Source organism: Pantherophis guttatus, chromosome 5, assembly GCF_059756535.1.
Source record: "Pantherophis guttatus breed Tessera chromosome 5, ASM5975653v1, whole genome shotgun sequence".
NCBI classification, from domain to species: Eukaryota; Metazoa; Chordata; class Lepidosauria; order Squamata; family Colubridae; genus Pantherophis; species Pantherophis guttatus.
In genome coordinates this window covers 7002791-7012961 of record NC_142067.1, presented here as the reverse complement: position 1 = coordinate 7012961, position 10171 = coordinate 7002791, and positions in this window count along the sequence as shown.

Here is a 10171-nt window from a genome sequence, read left to right as displayed (position 1 = left end):
ATAGAATAGAATAGAATAGAATAGAATAGAATAGAATAGAATAGAATAGAATAGAATAGAATAGAATAGAATAACAGAGTTGGAAGGGACCTTGGAGGTCTTCTAGTCCAACCTCCTGCTTAGGCAGGAAACCCTACACCACTTCAGACAAATGGTTTTCCAACATCTTCTCAAAAATTTCCAGTGTTGGAGCATTCACAACTTCTGGAGGCAAGTTGTTCCACTGATTAATGGTTCTAACTATCAGGAAATTACTCCTTAGTTCTAAGTTACTTCTCTCCTTGATGAGTTTCCATTCATTGCTTCTTGTCCTACCTTCAGGTGCTTTGGAGAATAGCTTGACTCCCTCTTCTTTGTAGAGAGTGTGGTTTGCTCACATTTTGTACATTAGTGGCTTTTCCTGTCAGTTAGACCAACAATCAAGAAGCAAACAATAACCCAATCAAGAAACCACCAACTCAGAAAAACAAGCTAACAATAAACAACTTTAAACATACTTTAAAGTTCACTTTCAGACCAATAAAATTCCAACTAACTCCAATTTTTTTAATTTTTATTTTTTTTTAATTTGATTTATATGCCGCCCTTCTCCAGAGACTCAGGGCGGCTTACAATGCGTTAAGCAATAGCCTTCATACTTTTGTATATTTATACAAAGTCAGCTTATTGCCCCCACAAACTGGGTCCTCAATTTACCTACCTTAGAAAGGATGGAAGGCTGAGTCAACCTTGATTAGCTCATTACATTCAGATCACTCCCTCCAAGCTCCCCTCAAATATTCTCTTCTAACCATAAAAATATTTACCAAGTTTCATCTGATGCCCATTTACCAATATGACCCACTGAGATATATTCTGTGAGATTACACCTCTTACATAGGCATACAAGCGATTGCTCCAGCAATCAATTATGCATAAAATAATTTTTAAAAGGCCCACTTTAAAATCAAATGTTCTTTGATTTTCCACTCATCTCTTCCAACTCTGAGCATTTGAAATGAGAGAACTGTGGAAGAATCATGAATTTCCCACCATGGAGGAATAAATGGAGGAATAAATGGTAAAGATGCCAGAATTTTCAATATTTTCAAGCAACAAATATATATATATATTTGTGTGTGTGTGTATGTATGTGTATATATGTGTGTGCACGCGTGTTTAATGCTATTGGCTATTGCTTAATGCATTGTAAGCCGCCCTCCGGAGAAGGGTGGCATATAAATTGAACTAATAAATAAATAAATAAATAAACACACATACAAGCAAATATAAGATGCACTTTTTCCCCCTAAAAGAGGCTGAAAATTTGGATGCATCTTATACTCCAAATGTAGCCCCGCCCACCTGCCAGCCTCCACCCTTCGGCCTCCGCACGTCCTCTTCTTAGCTGCAGGGATTGCCACAGACAATGGCTTGCATTTTTGGGCTCCGCGCCAGAGGTGGATTTCAGCAGGTTCTGACCAGTTCTGGAGAACTGATAGCGGAAATTTTGAGTAGTTCAGAGAACCGGTAGTAAAAATTCTGACTGGCCCCGCCCCCATCTATTCTCTGCCTCCCGAGTCCCAGCTGATCGGGAGGAAATGGGGATTTTGCAGTAACCTTCCCCTACCACGCCCACCAAGCCACGCCCACCAAGCCACACACACAGAAGTAAAAATTTTTGAAACCCAGCACTGCACCACGTCTCACATTTTCAGTCTCCAAACCCTCCGTTTTAGAGCCATTCAAGGCTGCGGGGATCGCCAAAGCACATCGCCACCGATCGCCACCTCTGCACATTGTGTTTTTGCCCTCCGCGCATCATGTTTTAGGCCTCCGCACGCCCCGATTTTGGCCTCTGCGCGTCTCGTTTTTGGGCAGCGATCAGCAGCAATGATCCTCGCAGCCTTGAAGGACTCTCAAACGGAGCATTTGGAGGCTGAAACTGCGAGGTGCGGAGCCCAAAATGGCAACCTGGAGGAGCTGCTGTCTTGTTTTACTGCTTCCGTGCTTCGCCTGCTTTACTCACTGGAGCTCCCTCTGGTGATCAGCTGTGCTTATCAGCCCCAATGAGCGAACTAACCTGTGCCAACTCAGAAAGCTCAAACTGCCCAAGGAGCTGCTGATCCAGTTCTACAGAGGAATTATTGAGTCTGTCATCTGCACCTCCATAACTGTCTGCAACCCAACAAGACAGACACAGACTTCAGAGGATCATTAGAACTGCAGAAAAAACAATGGCTACCAACCTGCCTTCCATTGAGGACCTGTATACTGCACGAGGCAAAAAGAGGGCTGTGAAAATATTTACAGACCCCTCGCATCCTGGACATAAACTGTTTCAACTCCTGCCCTCACAACGAAGCTATAGAGCACTGCACACCAGAACAACTAGACACAAGGACAGTTTTTTCCTGAACACCATCATTCTGGTAAACAAATAATTCCCACAACACTGTCAAACTATTCACTAAGTCTGCACTACTATTAATCTTCTCATCGTTCCTATCACCCACCTCCTCCCACTTATGACTGTATGACTGTAACCTTGTAGCTGGTATCCTTATGATTTATATTGACTGTTTCCTAATATGATTTGATTACTTATTTGTTCCCTATGACTATCATTAAGTGTTGTACCTTATGATTCTTGACGAATGTATCTTGTCTTTTTATGTACACTGAGAGCATATACACCAAAGACAAATTCCTTGTGTGTCCAATCACACTTGGCCAATAAAAAATTCTTATTCTATTCTATTCTATTCTATTCTATTCTATTCTATTCTATTCTATTCTATTCTATTCTATTCTATTCTATTCTATTCTATTCTATTCTAATGTGCTGAAGCTGACCAGGGTAAGGACACTATCCAGATGAATACCTGGTAGGCAGAGGCAGAATTTTTCCCTCCTATTTTCCCTATTTTCCCTTAGTTTTGGGAAACTAAGGTGTGTCTTATACTCCAAAAAACATGGTATATACCCTGTTATCTTTCTTGTTTCTTGCACTTTTTTCTTCTGTCTTTTCATTCTTTCCTCTTTTTTCCCCCTTTTGATTCATCTTTTATGATATGAAAATTCTTAATAAGCATAATTAAAAAGAAAGGAGAAGATTGGTTTTCATGCAAATTAGCGTACAAGTCCAGAACTAATAGACTCCGAATGTGGAGCTTCATAACTCTCATTATTGGATTGTATGCTGAATCAACCTTCCTTGAGCTGATATTTTTCCCCCTGTGCTCCTAATGAGTATAGAGGTGATTCAATATGCCAATTTGAGGCTTGTTTCATTATCATTCATCTGCCTAGGTGACCAAAACAAGTAGCTGTAGTGAATCCAGCCTTAAGCAGAGCCTAGTGCAGTGATGGCTAACCTTTTTGCCATCGCGTGCCAGGAGAGGGGGGGTGGGGGAGGGTCGCACGTGCATGTGCCCACGCGCATGTGTGTGCAACCCCCTCCTCCCCCGCTCCTGGCACATGATGGCCTGGTAGGCCCATTTTTCTTTCTTACCTGGTTCCAAATCCTCTCTGTGTATCTGGGAATGGCGAAAACAGCCCTTCCCACCCCCTTGGAGGCCCTACGGAGGCTGAAAGGGCCCATTTCCCAAATCCCGGTGGGACAGGAAGTGACATTTTTTGCTGTCCCCAGCCTCCAGAACCTCTCTAGGAGTCTCTAGGAGCTTCTCTAGGAGTCTCTGGAGGCTGGGGACAGGAAAAAACGTCACTTCCTGTCCCACCAGGAGTGGGGAAATGGGCCCTTTCAGCCTCCATAGGGCCTCCAAGGGAGTGGGAAAGGCTGTTTTCACCCTTCCCAGATACACAGAGAGGATCTGGAGCCAGGTAAGAAAGAAAATCGGGCCTTCCCCACCACCCCCAGGCCCTCCAGAGGCAGGAAACAGCCTGTTTCCCTACTTCTGGTGGGCCCAGAAGGCCCGAAAATCAGCTGGCCGGCACGCGCATGCACCCCAGAGCTGAGCTGGCGTGCCCACTAATATGGCTCCGCGTGCCACCTGTGGCACGCGTGCCATAGGTTCGCCATCACGGGCCTAGTGTTTGTCTAGTGTTTAAGACACCAGGCTAGAAAGAAGGAGACCCCGAGTTCAAATCCTCAGTTGGCTAGCTATGTGACTTTGGGCCAATCAATAGGAGGCTGTGAGTTCTAATCCTGCCTTAGGCATGAAAGCCAGCTGTGTGACTTTGGGCCAATCACTAGGAGACTGTAAGTTCTAGTCCCGCCTTAGACATGAAAGCCAGCTGGGTGACTTTGGGCCAATCACTAGCAGACCGTGAGTTCTAGTCCTGCCTTAGGCGTGAAAGCCAGCTGGGTGACTTTGGGCCAATCACCAGTCCCACCTTAGGCACAAAAGCTTGGTTGGGTGATTTTGGACCAGTCACCAGGTGTCATATCCCCGTCGGAGCCTGAATCTGCGGAGAAGGACGAGCCGGAGCTGGAGCTAACGGAAATTGAGTGGGCGGCTTCATTGGCTTCAGAGGAATGTGAGGAGAAGCAGGCTGAGGCAGTCCAGGTCCTTTCAGGATTGGGACAGCTTGTTAGCAGGGAGGAACAAGGACAGGATGTCCAAGAGAGGGCAAGCAGTCAACATGAGGAGCGACAGAGCTCATGTGATGAGCAAGGACTGCCCCCTCCTGATCCCTGAGCATGGAGACTGAAGAGAAGGCGAGAACAACACAGGCTGACCCGCAACTTGGGACTGGGATTTAAGGAGATGCCATGGCATTTGTCAGGAACAAATGCTGAATTGGTAAGAATAAGAATAAGAATAATTTTATTTCTATACCGCCCTTCTCCCGAAGGACTCAGGGCGGTGTACAGCCTATTAAAAACGCAAGACAACATCAGTTAAAATAGTTTAAAATTATTAAATGAATTCGGCTCAATTTAAAACCCCAGAAATTTAAAACCCAATTTAAAATTGTTATGTTGATAGCCCAGCCTGGTGGAACAACAGGGTCTTGAGTGCACAACAAAACACCCGGAGGTCGAAGATCTTACGTATTTCCAGGGGCAGTTCGTTCCACAGGGCTGGGGCTCCCACAGAGAAGGCCCTCCCCCTGGGTGTCGCCAGCCGACATAACTTGGCTGATGGCACCCTAAGGAGACCCTCTCTGTGGGAGCGAACTGGCCGGTGGGAGGCTATTGGTGGCAGAAGTCGGTCTCGAAGGTACCCGGGTAGAGTTTCGTGTGCCAGTACAGACATTTGGAGTTTGCAGGACTACTTGCTTCTTCATTACTTGTGGAAACCTGCACATGCAGGAGGTTACTTTTATTCTGTCCAATCAACTTTCCTCTTGCATTTTCTTTGTTCTGTTAATTATAAAAAGAAGGGAAACATGGGGCCCAAGGTTCTCTCTCTCTTTCTTTTTTTTTCATAGAGAGACCCCACTTTATCAGGGTACCCTAAAAAAAGGTAAAGGTTTCCCTCGCACATATGCTAGTCATTCCTGACTCTAGGGGGTGGTGCTCATCTCCGTTTCAAAGCCGAAGAGCCAGTGCTGTCCGAAGATGTCTCCATGGTCATGTGGCCCCTCTCAGGAATGCCATGCGAGGCGCAAGCAAAACACAGCAACAGACGTATTCAGCTCTTTTTGACACACTGGTTTATTCGCATCCTACACACTGTGATTCGTAAATACGAATGAAATCGGCGCTATGTTACACCAGGGACGGGGCATTTATATAGCCCATCCTCCCATTAACCCGTTTAAACCACGCCCTTGTTTATTACCACACCCCTCGTTAGCGTTAGCGGCTTCAGCACGTTCTAGAAGGTGCTGTTTGCTGCGTCATCCGGTGAGGTCCTAATCCCGTCACACCTGATACCACCACCCCACACCCCACATACGACCGCCTTCACCCAGTGCCGCCACCACCAAGTACGTATATGTCCCTCAATGCTTTCAGCGCGCATTAGCAATGTCAAGCAGGTTGCTAGGCTCGACAGCCGCATGACTAAACACCAAAGGCGCACGGAACGCTGTTACCTTCCCACCAAAGGTGGTCCCTATTTTTCTACTTGCATTTTTGACGTGCTTTCGAACTGCTAGGTTGGCAGAAGCTGGGACAAGTAACGGGAGCTCACCCCATTACGCGGCACGAGGGATTCGAACCGCTGAACTGCCGACCTTTCAATTGGCAAGCTCAGCGTCTCAGCCACTGAGCCACTGCATCCCTTCCAGGGTACCCTAATAAATGATTGCTTTTAAATGATCTTCTGACTCAGTTGCTCATTGGGAAGATAAACCGAGGCAGAACCTAGACACAAAAGACGTTAACCTTCATTCACAATTAAAACACCCACAAAATAAATAGAAATGGATTAAAGGGGGGGGGGGAAATGCAAAGAAAGTTCAGCATCCAAATTCCTTTTGGAATCCCAGCCAAAATTTCTAAATTACTGCTCAGGTTTCTTGGCTTTGCTAGGCTTGTCCTCTTTAATCCCCAGCCGTTTCCTATCCTTCCAGACCGTAACTTCTGCCTCTGTTCTCAGACTCTGCATTTCATCCATCCTAGTGTCTCCAAGTTCGAGACATGGATATTTAATCTGCCTAGTGCACCTGAAGCCTAAGGCAAATTGTGTTAGTTTATGAAGATGTTGAGTTTGCTGAAGCCTTCATTTTTTTTTTTCTTTTAAAGGAAAAAATGTCCCTAGGGAATTCACAGATGAGACTACGAAACTGGTCTTGACAAATAATGCAGAAAATTCAACAGGCTTCTTTTTAAGATACCCAGGAAAAGCCCTTTTGCACTGGGAAGCACAATTCACGAGAATTAAAAAGTAAAGTTCTCCCTGTCCGGTCGTATCTGACTCTAGGGAGCGGTGTTCATCTCCGTTTCCTAGCTGAGGGAGCCAGCGTTGACTGAAGATATTTTCATGGTCATGGGGCTGGCATGACCCAGAGGCTCAAGGAATGCTGCAACCTTCCCACTGAAGTGGTACCTATTTGTCTACTCACATTTGCGTGCTTTCGAACTGCTAGGTGGGCAAGAGCTGGAGCAAGGAACGGGGGCTCACTGCATCACAGGGTGCTCGGGTCTCGAACCCCAATTGTCAGCTTTCCAGCTGATAAGCTCAGGATTTTTAACCACTGAGCCACACTCTACCTTTATTGTAAGGTTACAGAAACAGGATCTTGCAAGCCTGAAAACATTTTCAATTCCATTCCATTTCAGTCCATTCAGTTCTTTCCCATTGTTCTGTTCTGTTCTATTCTATTCTATTCTATTCTATTCTATTCTATTCTATTCTATTCTATTCTATTCTATTCTATTCTATTCTATTCTATTCTTTCCTGATAGAGAGATAGATAAATAGCTGATAGAGATAGATAGATTGAGATAAAAGATAGATAGATAGATAGATAGATAGATAGATAGATAGATAGATAGATAGATAGATAGATAGATAGAGGCAGGCAGTTAGAGAGATAGAGAGACAGAGACAGAGACAGAGAGAGACAGAGATAGATAGATATTGATAAGTGTGTGGTACAGGGGTGGGTTCTACTTACCTTTACTACTGGTTCACAATGCGGCTGCGTGCACACGCGAGTGAAGCATTCTGATGACGTCAAGGTCGGTGGGCAGAGCCTTTCACTGGTTTTACTACCGGTTCTATAGAATCGGTGCGAACCGGGGGCAACCCACCTAAAGGTGGCGACAGGAAGGGCATCCGGCCAGTAAACACTCAGCTCCTTTCAGTTGCCCAGACTCCACCCCACAAGGGATTATGGGGGTCATTAAAAGATGGTGATGATAAATAGATATTGATAGATAAATATCAGATTGATAGATAAATAGATATTTATAGATGATAGATGGAGATAGATAGATAGATATTTTTTTTATTAAAATAGTTTTTATTGAATATAAATATTAAAAAAGACATACGTAACATATTCACAACTAACATTTATACAACATATACACAAAAAGAATATAATTTCTTCTTAAGCATTTTTTCAGAGTGACGTTCTACAATTCTACTTATAATATATTCCTTCACCTTTCTGTAATCTAATAATATTTTTATTACATATATATGTATCAATCAGTAATATATCCCCTATATTTTTTGTATATTTCTAATTTTTAACCAATTATACCAATTATTCCATATTTTATAATAGTCTGATTCTTCTTTTTCTTGTAATTCTTTGGTTAACCTATCCATTTCAGCGCATTCTAAAATTTTCCCTATTACTTCTGTTTCACTTGGTATTTTTTCTTGTTTCCAATTTCTTGCGTAGGTTATTCTTGCAGCAGTTAATATATGAATTGTAAGATATTTGATATCCTTAGGGTATGATTTGTTAAATATTCCTAATAAAAATGTTTCTGGTTCTTTTTCAATCTGTGTTTTTGTTATTTGTTCCAACCATTTTTTGATGTTAGACCAAAATTTCTTTGCTGCCGGGCACGTCCACCATAAATGATAGAAAGTCCCTTGTGCCTTTTTGCACTTCTGACAAATTGGGCTATTTTTAGGTTGTATTTTTGCCAATCTGGTTGGAGACATGTGCCACCAATAAAACATTTTCAGTTGATTTTCCTTGTACGCCGTTGCTTTCGTTAACTTTAGGTTTACCTGCCAGAACTTTTCCCATTTTTCCAAAGGTATTGTGTGTTTGATATTTTGAGCTCACTTAATCATCGTTTCTTTGACTGTCTCTTCTTCCAATTTATAGCGTAGGAGAAATTTATAAATTCTACTAATTAATTTATTTTCTGAATCTAATATAATTTTATCTATTTCTTGTTTTTGATTATAAATTTCATATGTTTTTATATGCTCTCTATATTTGGATTGTATTTGAGTGTAAGTCCACCAGTCTATTCCTCTGTGTAAATCTAGGAGATAGATAGATAGATAGATAGATAGATAGATAGATAGATAGATAATAGATAGATAGATAGATAGATAGATAGATAGATAGATAGATAGATAGATAGATGATGGACAGACGGAGTAGATGGATGGATAGATAGATAGATAGATAGATAGATAGATAGATAGATAGATGATAGATAGATAGATAGATAGATAGATAGATAGATAGATAGATGATGGACAGACGGAGTAGATGGATGGATAGATAGATACAGAATAGATAGATAGATGATAGATAGATAGATAGATAGATAGATAGATAGATAGATAGATAGATGATGGACAGACGGAGTAGATGGATGGATAGATAGATAGATAGATAGATAGATAGATAGATAGATAGATACGTAGGTAGATAGATGATAGATAGATAGATAGATAGATAGATAGATAGATAGATAGATAGATAGATAATGGACAGACGGAGTAGATGGATGGATAGATAGATAGATAGATACAGAATAGATAGATAGATGATAGATGATAGATAGATAGATAGATAGATAGATAGATAGATAGATAGATAGATAGATAGATGGATGATGGATAGATGATGGATAGATGGATAAGGGCAGGTGGTGCCAGGCCTTTTGTTGTTGTTTTATGACTCAAACACCCCAAATGTCCTGCACTATGCCTGGCTGAATTTTGAAGGAGGAAAGCCAATTTTCAAAAGAAACATTTTGCTCAAAAGCCAGACGCTTTCTATCCGCATAGTAAGCTGTGTAATTATCCAGTGAAATTTGCTAAGAAAACATAACTCCGTGGTAGAATCCAGCTTTGCATCCAGACGGTTCCTCTGGGCCGTTGAAAGTCATGTTTTTTGGGGCTTGACAACTTTAAGAGATGTCGACTTCAACCCCCATGCTGGGGTACACGCTGGCTGGGGAATTCTGGGAGTTGAAGTCCACCCGTCTTAAAATGACCGAGCTTGGAAAATACTGCTTTAAAGGACATTCTAAAAGCTGATGGAAAGACTTTTTTTTTATTGTCGGTGACTCCAGAAAGCTGTTCCCTGACAGAATACTTATTATTGGACTAGGCCGACAAATAAATCAACTTCACATCATCCAGTTATTCTTATTTCCCAAGAAATATCAGCTTCTTAAAATGTTCACCAGGTGATTGAGGAAGACAAGCATTTATAACAGGGGTGAAATCCAGCAGGTTCTGACAGCTTCTGGAGAACTGGTAGCGGAAATTTTGAGCAGTTCGGAGAACCAGCAAATACCACCTCTGGCTGGCCCCAGAGTGGGGTGGGAATGGAGATTTTGCAATAT